Below are 13,965 nucleotides of genomic sequence, written 5' to 3' on the forward strand. Positions count from 1 at the left end.
ACTTTTTGTTCTCCCTGCCTCATAACACAAAAACAAAGGGACATTCAGTGAAATTAAAAGGTGGCAAATTCAAAACTAACAGATGTAAAATACCTTTTTTTTTTTTTTTTTTTTACACAACATGTATTTGGACTGTAGAAACCAATACCACAAGAAGTCATTGAGGCCAAGAATTTAGCAAGATTCAAATACTGGATATTTATATGGATAATAGAAATATCCAGAATTATAATAGTTAGTTAATACCAACAAGAAGATTATTGGAAAGCAGATAAAACTTTACGTTTCATGGGTTAAACCAATTTCTAACTACTAGGGATTAGGATGAGACTTCCATCAGGGGCAAATTGTTCTACATCTGCCTATTGTGAGGTTTCTTGCACCTTTCTCTAAAGCATCTGGTAAGGGCCACTATGGGAGACAGGATACTAGACCAGATGACTAGAGGTCTGATCCAGTCAGCAATTTCTATGATCCTATAGTCCAGTCTCAAAAATAATCCATGCAGATAGAATTTCAAATAAGTGTCAAATACTCCAAATGTACTATTGATGATTAATCCGTAAACAGATCGCAATCTCAGTATCTCTCTCTCAAAAAATCAAACAAAAAAAAAGTAAATTCAAATAGTGAATACATTTGTTTCTGCTCATAATCACAAATTCCTCACAACCAAATTTATAAATTATTTGGGGCAAATTCATTTTTTTCTAAATTGTATAGACCAAATTCTTCCCACGGTCACACCAGCACAATAACACTGAAGTCATTTGCATTAGACAATAAGAAAAATGCTATTTAACAAGGGCCCGCTCCTGCAACCATTATTCCAAGTGGGTATCTCTTCACTCCATGAGAATTCCCTGAGGTACAATCCCTGCTGGAATTTGTCTCCTTTGGAAAGCCAACACAAGGCAGTGCTTAAATGATACAACTGAGCCCCAGATGTGGTGCAACTCTCAGGAAATTTGCTAGGAGCTGTACATGAACCACCCGAGGGGTCAACTAGAAGTGAAAATGGCCCAGATGAGCAAATGATATGTATCTGCCTTTTTAAAGGGCACTGGAACCAGTGATCTGTATTTATTTTAAAAATTTCTTTATCTTCCAGGTGAGGGTCAAATAAGCAACCTCAGTCCTTTACAGGTCTTCTGCTTTATTTTAATATTAGAGGGCTTGTAGTGCTCAAATGCCCCTTCCTTTCACCCCTACCCCTTTTGGGGGAATGCCACTCGGTCATCAGCAGGCACTGTAGTCAACATGCATTCTGAGGAGCAACAAGGAAAGTTCTCAGTACAATTGTACTCAGCCAAACTAGAAAAGAAAAGAAACAATCTTCAATTTTTCCTTATTTTTTCCCTGAACCTACGTGAATCTTTATTAACCAGCCTTCACTTGTGCTCCTCTTGGCACTTAAATAGATACATCATCATCACCATTACAGGCTGTCAAGCCAGGTGGCAGATTCTGGGATTGCAGCAGTATTCAGTCGGGGAAGTTTGTGGAATGACCATACTGCAGCTCTCTGTGCAAACTCTGTGGTTCTATGCAATTCTGAAACCATTGTTTTGGTCTTCAATGATTGACAAAATATTATGCACTTAAAAATACATCTTCTCTGAAGATTAATGGGGGAGAGCTTCAAATGTGCCAAAGTGAATTAAGCACTTAACTCCCATTGACTTTCATCAGGAGTGAGCACCTAACTCCCTAACGTTTGAAAATCCCACCCATTAGTCTTCAGAAAAGCATGATGATTTTGTAGTAGCTCTATGAGGAAAGGAGAGTCCACAGACTGGCTAGCAGGGGAATGGAAGGCTATGTTTGTTGCTCCTAGGTGAATGCAGGAGATTGGACAACTTTACCTACATCACCAAGCTTTTTCAGGGAGAGCCTTTGATCGAGAATGGTTTGATAGTTCGGAGGTTTTCAAAGGGACAAAAGTTTCTAAGCTGCTTGCAGTTATTTCAGCTAAACAACAATGAATTTAACTTCACAACACCCCTATGTGATGGGAAAATATTAGTCTTAGTTCTATAGACAGGGATGTGAGACACAGAGATGAAGTGATTTATCCATGGTCACAAAGAAAGAGTGTGACAAAGCCAAGAATAAACCCAGTTCTTCTGGGTTCTAATCTAGTGCCTTAGCCACAAGACCATCTTCCCTCTTCCCAGAATTTCTTCTTTCTGCTGCTGTTTTAAACTTTGTATTACTTTCCAATATAGCTGGGCAAACTATTTATTATGAATTATTTGTCACATTTAGTCCTTTTTCAGTACATGAATTGTCAGTGTAAAGAACCCAGTTTTACATGGCTTCTTCCTTGTTTGTACTTAGTCAAAGAATGTTTTGCAATACATTACAGCTTATGGATCACTAATGAAGCTTTTGCTGAAAGTACTGCTGGGAGAATTTCATATTTTCAATTCAATATTTAAACTGTGCTACAAGTCATTGAAGTCATATGATATTGTTTCTGTTTCTTTATTGAGTATCCATCACTTTTATAAAAGGAGGAAGGCCTGAATAAGTAACTAGGGATTTCATTTTTTTAGAGAGAGGGTAGGCAAGAGATCTGAGGATATACACAGGCCTAGGGAATTAATCAAATAAGACAGAAACAGATATGTGACCAAACCTCTGCAAACAGGAATGAGCATGTACACACAAGGACATTTACTTTGTGTGAATGTGACAAGAGAAAATTGAATCTAAAATCTGGTGTAAACAGCCAATAAATCTTGCTTTCTATGGTTTATATCTTTCTCTCAGTCAAGAAGGAACCTAGGTGTTTTCAAATCTGGGGCCCATGTATGTAGCTAGAGCACAATAATGCTCTTGTGGAAAGGAGGATAGGAAAAGGTGTGAAATTGTATATATACCCCAAGTACATTTATTTAAATTTAGTGATCTTCTATTTTCCATCGTCTTGAGCACCTGTATTACCCAATTCTCCTCTTCAGTCATGATCATACACTTTTACGTTTGCGTGATTGAAAAGAGAAAGGAAGCAATTAAAATACTCTCTATGTGATTCCCAAAAGAATCAGGATGGCTCTGAGAAAATTCCCAGTGTGAATGCTAGTTCTCACACAAACAAATATATTCACACAAATACAAGCTTCCTCACAAGTCATTGCTTGAGAATGGGGGAAAATATTTCTCTCACATGAGAATTCTCAGAAAGTGAATTAAAAGAGGATAAGAGCGTAGTCATATTGAATTTGATTTCGGATCCAAAGGAATGATATGGGACATTTTTATCAAGCTCTTATTTCAGGTAAGTTCTGGGTTTAATCAAAGGAAAGTTTAATTTGTCAGAGTTCTAGTAAAGAAGACTATTTGCAGGTGATTATGCTTAGTACATAATGAAAGATCGTCTCCACTGTATATTTTATGTAGATTTCCATTGTCATCTTCTAAACATATTACAAGCAGTACAGCATTTACCTTCTTCTGCAGTCCTGAGAAGCATGCGTCTCCCCTCCTTCACCACTTCTAGGAATCTCACACATAAATATCTGTAGCACCTATTGCCTTAGTAATCCTATTATTATTTGGCCTGATTTTTGATACTAATTAATCAAACTTATATAATAGCTCCCTCTTATTTGAGTCCCACCAAACTTCTATTGCTCCCACTCACGTGAACTTAAACTTGAGTTTCTGTCATATAGCAGGTGCCACAGTTCAGGAAGACTCAATTCATATCAATCTGTCTAAAGTTATATAGTATCTATTACCAATGTATCTAAGATTTCCCCCCACTCCACAGAGTGAAATGATGGTTCCTTGGGAACTCAGAGGAAGGCAGTGACTTTCTCACTGAGCAAGTGTAAGCCAACAACAAATGTCCCTTACTGCTCCCAGTCTCTAACAAGACTCCAGACTGTGGTGGTTTTGGTTCCTATCACACGGGGTTGTCCCAGTCTACACTTTCCCCCTCCCTCACCAGTGCTAGGCCATAAGGAACAATATATTAGCTGATCAAACGTTCCCCACAGCATTGAACACCCATAGTGCAAGGATATAGGGAAAGGAGAGAGAGACAGAAGAAAGAGTGGGAAGTATCCAGTGCATGTAACAAAAGTTTGTAAAGAAAGTACTGAACACAGACTTCCTGTAGTATCAAAAGGAAAATTTATGCATCGCCTTTGAGTTCAACTTCTCCATTAAAGCTTTTTCCCTATAATCTAGGGAGTTCTTATCTTGGTGACTTATGATGTTATGGAGGGGCTCATGCATGGAAAATGTCAATAGAAATAGTAACTCTAGAAGGGAAGGGCTTCCTAATTAGTCCCCATTTAGATTTTATGATGGCTTTGAGATCTGCTCATCCTGACAGTGCGCACTCTGGTTACATATTGTTCTAGCCTGAGGGAACCATAGGAAAATCCAGATTTATTGTACCTATCATACCAGCATATTTCATTTGCCATTATGAGCAGCCATCTCACAATGATGCAGGAGTATTTATTACAGATTAAATTGTAGGACCTGGATGGTTTAGTGAGGTTCTTGAGGTATCATTTATGTCATTAACTGGCTCATTATCAGATCTGCAAATCTGAATTCCTTCTTTTTTTGTGTGCCTTCTGTTTAAGAACAGAGGTTTGGGCTGATGCACTTTCAGGCTGCAGTTTTTGGCAGTGTGTGTGTGCACACATCAAATTTAAATACAGACAAAGCAAATCACTTGTATCCTGTGCATTGTTATTTACATTGTACTGAAGGTTACAGCATGTGCCGATCTAATGATTTTTGTTCTTAGTCATCGGGGGTTGTAAATTATAATACCTAATAATTATCTATGGGATTAGGTTAAAATAGGACACAAATCTATCTTCAGCTTGGGGTGGTATTTTGTCCGATCATCTCACATATGTTCCTTTACTGATTCCTCTCCATTAAACTGTACCTTAGAATCACAAGGCTGAAAAAGGTGGTGTTAGAGGAGGAGGTAATTTAACTGTAATTATTTAACAAGTCCATTGCAAGTGTGAGCTGATTACTAGAGCAAGAGGTTGCAGTGGTTGTTTCTTACTGTTGGAGCTTTAACTCTACCTGGACAATTATTTGAATAGGATTAATCCAGACCCGACTGTTGTTGTTATTATATATAGACAATAAATTGTTCTTACATATGCTAAGCTGTTTTTAGATAACAAACACGCACAGAGGAGCTTTCATTCAGACACTGGCTCTATTCTTAGATTTAGTGATATTATTTGAATTTATTGTTTGACTCAACTTGTGTGTCCGTCCTTGTTGGTATTTGCCCTATTTACTCTCCTATATTGCTTTTTCATAAAACCAGGCGAATGGCATTTAAGTTGTTGTGTTCTTTGGTATTAAAATGCACTTCATGCAAGCACAGAGCTACATACAGGAATGCTTGGTTCAGGTCACAGATTATATGGGAAAGGAGAAGTGCCCGTTGTTTGGCTGTTGAGCTTACTTAATTTGTTGGCTATATAATATTTGCAAGGAAACGGATATTTTGAAAGATGGTAATAATGTATAAGAAAATCATAATAACGTTTCTGGAATTTCCCATCATCCTACAAGTATAGAGGAGTTAAATGTTACTATGACTTGCAAAGGGTACATTTGTTTATTGCACTGAAAAGTCATTTTCATAAAAGTAACAATTTTTAAACCATATGTCTATGTTATTTTAACACTCTTAACACTCATTTAGCAAAGGAGTGTTTCAAATGTATACTTAATTGTTAATTCAGAATTTACTATATCCCTCAATATCTATTTCAGTAACGGTACAATTCTGATATTTTGGTATGTCCCAAAGAAGGTGGGAGCAGGGGGAGAATCAGTCAAAAAGTCAAAGAAAAGTTAAATTCTAAGAGCAATAGAAGTTGATAGTCAGGCATGTATGTTTGTAGCTCCAAAACAGATGATTAGCACCAAAATCTTATTTACACTGAAACTATGAAAACAAAGAGAGCAGAACACAGCACAGAGATCTCACGTTTAAACTTGTTGCTTGCAGCCTAGAGTTAAATAAAGTGATGTTGAAAAGTCAGATGGAAACATTTTTACTTTTATTAAACTAGATAATTTAGACTAGAGGCTTTATAACATCCATATACTTATTATGTTGATAGAGTGGATCTGTACCTAAAAATGCCTTAAACAGTCACATACATATTTTATATATATATTAAAAAAACGGAATTGTGAATGCTAAAGTGTGTGTGTGTGTGTATATATATATATATACACACACACACACACATGTGCATTTTAACATTCAAAATTCCATAATGCATTCTGAATAATTGTATAAAAATAAATATACCATTACAGTTTTAGTTTCTATACTAATCATTTAATGACAAATATATGGAATATTTTTGTATAATAGAATTACCTGCTGTAAAGTTAAATCATGCAAAAATAGCGTAGCTACGGTATATGACCCTATATAGAACCTACCTTCTTTTTTAACCAGAGATTGATTAAAGAATGCTTAGATAAGTTGCATTCTCTGTCATAAGTAACTGAGGCCCATCCTTTAAAATTTTATTTTGCAAGCTAGAAAACATTTTTTAGAGTCCTATGCTCTCTGAGATTTGGCTCTTATAAACCAAGGTGGAGTTCTAGTGATTTCCTGTAGTCTTTAATTGGCATCTATTACCAAGTCATTCTTTTAAAAACTGCTCACATAATTTGAAATGCACGAGGAAACTTTTGATTAGTGAGTCAATGAAAAACAAAAGCCTTCATTTTAAGAGTGTTTTCCATATTAAATTGTTATAATACCATTCGTAATTTTAGATATTTTGTGTGCTTTAAAACTACAGCTGTGTCTGTTAGAGGAGCATCCATAAATACAAATGCTTAAAATATTGTTTGGCTATTCCCTTGATAAATATTTTAAACTATGTTGAAAATGGATTGTAATTATTTTTTAAAAAACCCTCTACCTGAGTTGATAGCCAATTAAAGAGAACTTAGTATAAAATGAGTCATCTCTTGCACTCTGTGTATATAGGCACTCTTGAATAAATAAAAATCTGTAATGCTATAAATAGGCTCCTTGAAATAAGAGATTCTTAGCTGAGGCTTCTTTGTAATGCTCCTCTCACCAATCTCAGTGCTTGGTCTTTTCAGCATAATCTTAATATCGAGCTTGCTCATTAATCTCCATTTCTTTTTGTAGGTTAGTCTAGACTGTTCTTGTAGCTGTAGTACTCACTGTGTTGCCGTAGGAACAAGAGTTTCAAGTAAATATGCTTATGGAGAAGAAATGGCTACTAATTAAATGTGAATAGCATTTATAAATTGCCCAGTTCATGCAAAATGCAGAGCATAATATGCTTTGATGTAATTCATTAGTAAAAGGCATCTATATATACATATCAATGTATATTTTTTTACTTATGTAGGAGGTGAAGACAAAATTTTTAGATGGAAATGATACTTTGTGATTTTGCTCCTTTCTAGGCTTTAAATCCTATAATCTTTTGCATATATCCTTTTATTGCATTTACATGGCAGATAAAGACATTTGACTCACTGATATAAGTGCTGAAAACCTTCAATATTTCCTCACCAAAATCAATTCAATTTTCACTGTTAAAAATGCAGTTTTACTCCTTTATTTTAGCTTTTTAAAAAACTAATATCCATCTCACATGATAGTTTCCTATTCCTTTCTTTCACCTTTCTATGGTTGATAGAATACATACATTTTGCTGAATTATTAGGAAAGCATTTTATTATTTTTGGAAACAGTCTCCCTTCTAGAGGGCCCCACAGATCACATTTTTTACCCCTGATTTAGCATTTGCTTATTCACAAAGCACTGAAGCGCAGGAAGGAACTAACCTGTGCTAGGTAAGGCATTCACTAAATGATCGAATAGGCCTTTCCCATCGCCTGACTTCCTCTGGTTCTATCATTCATGAAGAATTTTATACCTTTTGATTCTCATCCTATTTTAGGAGCTCTATGTTTAGAACTAACTTGTTTAAAAGCAATTGATAAACAAATGGTCCACGGCATGTTGGTGTAAGTTTACTAGAGTAAGTCCTATCTGCATTTCCAGGACAGGCAAGCCATAAAGTTAAATGGCCCATGCTCATAGTTATGTTAACTTGCAAGTTAACTGAGGCAATTCCTGTGCTTGATTATTATTTACTATGTGGCGTGTTGCAGTTCTTCAAAAGTCCAAGTCTGCACTAGTGAGAGGAGCAAAGGAGAAAAACTTGCGGCAGAAAGTACCCTTAAAATCATACTCTGGCAAAGCAAAAAGAACAGGAGTACTTCTGGCACCTTAGAGACTAACAAATTTATTTCAGCATGAGCTTTCGTGAGCTATAGATCACTTCTTTGGATGCACAGAATGGAAGCTATAGCTCACGAAAGCTCATGCTGAAATAAATTTGTTAGTCTCTAAGGTGCCAGAAGTACTCCTGTTCTTTTTGCGGATACAGACTAACACGGCTGCTACTCTGAAATCTGGCAAAGCAGGGTCTGTTCTCCATGATGCCATCTCTCCCCTGAGCCCCAAAACCACTACAAGATGAGGCTCCGTGGGCTAACAAGAGGCATCATAAGTTGAAAGGGAAAGAGCCAGGAATCAGCCACTCTGTATGACATGCTCCTACCTCCACATCAAGTGAATTTTCTGCTGATAAAGGCATCCACTTTGGCCCAAGACTCCAGGAACCCTACTGAAAGGGCCACATAAAACAAAGGAACTAATGGCAGAAATACCACCAAGCTAGCCTTGCATCCAGGTTGAGGAAGGTTTGCCAAGAGAAGTCATGAAGGGTTTCTGCTCTATGCAGATGCTCAGATATCTGCAGGGTTGACACAGACATTCCCATCAGATCATCCTCAGGATCCATATTGTTGACAATCACATCCTTTGCCACTTCATCTCTGTTTCTAACCTGACCCCATGAAGTGGAGAGAATGGCTCTGGTTTGTAAGCCATGAAAATTGCAAAACAGTTTCTCTGTGTTCATATGTTATAATGCAGAAGGGTACAGCTTGACCCCAGATACTTTGACTACCATAACACAGAATGAAGATGTTTATCTACTGTGAATAATATTGGCCAAATTCTCTGGTCTGTTAAGGCTTTTGCACCAAACCAGTGGTACAAAGTAACCTTAGAGCCCTTGCCCAAAGAGGACTCCCTGCCATAAGACTGGCAAAGCAGTTCCTATGCCAACCCCACTTCCAGTTGGTTAAAATGAGGCATAGCTAGGATACCACTTTAACTTTCTGATTCCCAGCTGCTGGAATAACCCTTTGGGATGATGGGCACCCAGGCATATCCTAGCACAGCCTTCACAACTGGACTGACCTTTGGATGAGGAATTTAAAAGCTATCTCTGCCCCTAGTTCTCATTCTGATCCTACACCAAGCACAGCTCAGCCATACCAAAGAATGTGTTAATAGTGTCCTCTTTGCCATATGTCCTGGGAGACAGTGGATGCTGTTTTACTTAAGGCACTGTACTGGGAACCAGGAGATTTGAGTTCACTTCTCAACATTGCCACAGACTTCCTGTGTGACTTTACACAAGTCATTTCATCTTTGTGCCTAAGTTTCACAACTGAAAATGCAGATAGTACTTCCTGACTCCCACATTTAGACTGTCTTGTCTATTTAGATTATAAGATTTTGCAGATAGGGATACTCTCAGTCTCTCTCTCTACACACACACACACACACACACACACACACACACACACACACACCTGATCTTGGTATCACCTGGGAATCTCAAACCAGGCACCCCAGAACTGAGGTGCCCAAAATACAAAATAAGAGGCCATTTGGATATTAGTGACTTGTCAAGATGACACAGGAAGTCTATGGCAGAACCAGAAACAGAACCCAAGTCTTTTAACTCCTGTGCATGTAATTTAACTTCAAGATAATCCTCATTTCTTCTTTTAGGAACAAGTGATATCAACTCTTCTGAGATAAAAAGAAAAAGCTTTCATTACAGTTTTAAAATGCCTGTATCTGCAACATGTATGTATTCTATATTCTTAAAAGCATTCACCTCCACCTCCAGTGCTAGAATCTAAATATTGTTAAGGATGGGGTTTGCCAGTCTGCTTATGACAGTTTGAAAGCTTAGCTCTCTCACCAACAGAAGATGGCCCAATAAAATATATTACTTCATACACTGTCGCTGTAATATCCTGGGACCAGCACAGCTACAACAACGTTGCATATGACTGTTCTGTCATTTGACATGTTTTACCATGAATATACGAGCATAGCGGATATAATTGCGTACTCTGTTGATGAAGACCCACCTCAGGTTTTAGAGGAGTAATGAGGATACTCTTGCTTTTATGTCAGACTTAGGGCATGTTCCAGGGTAGCTGAGATCTGAATTTTCACTGAAGTTTTGCTGACCATGTTAATTATATGCAAGAAACAAAAAAGAGATATAGACAAATGTTACATTCATATATCATTATAGAACAAATAAACAATTCCTGATGCTTCCAAATATCTTTATATAACAAAGGATTATTCTGTGTAGTATAGAGAAAAGATACATTAATGGGAGCCAAATTTCATAAAACTTCATTGCAGCATTTGTGAATCTTGCTGCTCACTCAAACAGATAGCTAAAGGTTTCTGTTCAGCATACTGTAGTATATTTACTGAATACTAGAGGTTATGCAAAGGATATGCTACCCAATAGGCAGTACTTTCTCACTTGAACAGAAGGAATGTGCATTCTCATCTGCAAAAACATATAGGCTCTACAAGTACACTAATTTAGTTCTCATTATTAAATACAGTCAATAGGCTAAACTCTGCTCTCAGTTATACCAGGATTTAAAGCTGGATTAAAGCTAGGAAAGTTACTGTGGATTTCTACTGGTGTAACTGACAGGAGAATTTGACCCTGTATTTTCCTGAAGTTCATTGCTCTCATTGGGCAAATACTTCACTGACTTTTACCCTCACACAGTGGCATGCAAGTCAAGACAGAATTTGACCCTCTGAACTGAGTTTAAGGACTGGATTCTGAATTCTTTGATAATTTTCTTTTTACCCCACTTTGTTTAACTTTGTATTATTTTATTCCTCTTACTTTGTCACACTTTCATTTGATCTCCTTTAAATTTAAGGTTTGATCTTGCAAATGCTTGTGCCCATGAGTAACTTGAGACACCTAAATGGTCCATCGAAGTAAACGAGTCTGCTCATGTTAGTCAACATGCTCATGAGCACCAGTGTTCGCAGAATCAGGCCCTTAGATGTCTTTCCTTTCTGGGGGTAGGGGTTGTATTTGCCATCTCATTTTCAACTCTCTCTCCCATCCTGCCCCTTGATCTCTATTTATTTGCAGACAATGGTTAACAACATGCACTGGCAATCCTATCATTAATTGTTATTCCTCCCCATTATTATTCATACAGTGCCACACTTGACAGGTTGCTATTCTGAGGGAAAGTATCAGGGAGAAAGACAACCTGGTCCTAATTCCCCCTAACCATTTAGAATTCATATGTCTTTGTCAGATAGGGAGTTGGATGACTATAATGTCATGTTTGTCCTACACCCTGAGAAAATCTTTTAAAGATAAGACGGTTACTCACCTTTGTAACTGTTGTTCTTCGAGATGTGTTGCTCATATCCATTCCAATTAGGTGTGCGCGCGCTGAGTGCACGTTTGGAGACTTTCTACCCTAGCAACACTCGGTGGGCCAGGAGGTCGCCCCCTGGAGTGGCGCCGGTATGGCGCCTGATATATACTCCTGCCAGCCCATCCGCTCCTCAGTTCCTTCTTGCCGGCTACTCCGACAGTGGGGAAGGAGGGCGGGTGTGGAATGGATATGAGCAACACATCTTGAAGAACAACAGTTACAATGGTGAGTAACCGTCTTTTCTTCTTCGAGTGCTTGCTCATGTCCATTCCAATTAGGTGATTCCCACGCCTTACCTAGGCGGTGGGGTCGGAGCAAGACGTTGCGCAACATAAGACCGCTGAGCCGAAGGCGGCATCATCTCTAGACTGTTGGACCAATGCGTAGTGCGATGCAAACGTATGGATGGAAGACCAGGTGGCCGCACGGCAGATGTCCTGTATGGGAACATGGGCCAGGAACGCAGCAGATGAGGCTTGAGCCCGGGTAGAATGGGCAGTGAGATGGCCCGACTGAGTATGAGCCAAGTCATAGCAAGCCCAAATACACGATGTAACCCAAGATGCAATACGCTGGGAGGAGATTGCCATGCCCTTCATACGTTCCGCCACCGCCACAAATAGCTGAGGTGAGCGTCAGAAGGGCTTGGTCCTCTCGATGAAGGAGGTGAGAGCCCTGCGGACATCCAAGGCATGGAGCTGTTGCTCTCGTCGCGATGAATGCGGCTTTGGACAAAAGACTGGCAGGAAGATGTCCTGATTGACGTGAAAGGCGGAGACGACCTTAGGGAGGAATGCCGGGTGAGGTCGCAGCTGTACCTTGTCCTTATGGAACACAGTATATGGAGGATCTACAGTCAATGCACGAAGCTCCAAGACTCATCTAGCCGAGGTAATAGCGACTAGGAAAGCTACTTTCCAGGACAGGTACAGCAGCAAGCATGTGGCCAAAGGCTCGAAAGGGGGCCCCATGAGCCTGGTTAAGACGAGGTTCAGGTCCCAGGTAGGGGTAGGCCGTTTGACCTGTGGTATAGTCGCTCCAAGCCCTTGAGAAATCTTGAAACTATAGGGTGAGAAAAAACGGAACTGCCAGCTTTGCCCAGATGGAAGATGGATATAGCCGCAAGATGTACTCGCAGAGAGGAGATCGCCAACCCCTGCTGTTTGAGAGACCACACGTAGTCCAGGATAGAGGGGACTAATGCAGAATGTGGAGAATGGCCGTGCTGGTTACACCAGTGGCAGAAGTGCTTCCATTTTGCGAGGTATGTCGAGCGTGTGGAAGGCTTCCTGCTACCCAGCAACACCTCTTGTACTGCGGCGGAACAACGCAACTCCGACTGGTTTAACCAGACAGGAGCCATGCAGTCAGATGAAGGGACTGCAGGTCCGGATGGTGCATCCTGCAGAAGTCTTGGGTGATCAGGTCCGGCCAAAGCGGCAGGGGAATTGGGTCTGCCAGGGACAGGTCGAGCAGCATGGTGTACCAGTGCTGCCTCGGCCAAGATGGAATGTCATAAACAGATAGCGAAGGGTTAATGTCTCTTTCACCTATAAAAGGGTTAACAAACAGTAACCTGAAACACCTGACCAGAGGACCAATCAGGAAACAAGACTTTTTCAAATCTAGGTGGAGGGAAGTTTTGGGTGTGAGTTCTTTGTTCTTTGTCTTGGTCTGTTCCTTCTCTCGGCTCTGATTTTTCTATCTCCAGGCTTTCTAATCTTCTGTTTCCAAGTTGTAAGTACAAGGATAGTAAGACAATAGGTTTATATTGTTTTCTTTTGTATTTACATGTGTGTAGTTGCTGGAATGTGTTAAATTGTATTCTTTTTGGATAAGGCTGTTTATTCATTTTTTTCTTTTAAGCAATTGACCCTGTATATTGTCACCTTAATACAGAGACCATTTTATGTCCTTTTTCATTCTTTTTATATAAAGCTTTCTTTTTAAGACCTGTTGGACTTTTTCTTTAGTGGGGACTCCAGGGAATTGAGTCTGCAGCTCACCAGGGGATTGGTGGCAGGAAGAAGTCAGGGGGAAAAATCTCTTTGTGTTAGATTTACTAAGCCTGACTTTGCATACCCTCTGGGTGAAGGGGGAGAGAGGTTAGATCTCTCGGTGCTTGTGTTTCAAGGACTTGAAGCAGGGACAGTGGAATTCCTTTGTTTAGATTCTTGGAGCTTGCTTCTGTATATCTCTCCAGGAACCCAGGAAGGGAACACCTGGAGGGGAGGAGGGGGAAGGGAAATGGTTTATTCCCCTTTGTTGTGAGACTCAAGGAATCTGAGTCTTGCGGTCCCCCAG

This window comes from Gopherus flavomarginatus, chromosome 10, assembly GCF_025201925.1.
Source record: "Gopherus flavomarginatus isolate rGopFla2 chromosome 10, rGopFla2.mat.asm, whole genome shotgun sequence".
Classification (NCBI taxonomy): Eukaryota; Metazoa; Chordata; order Testudines; family Testudinidae; genus Gopherus; species Gopherus flavomarginatus.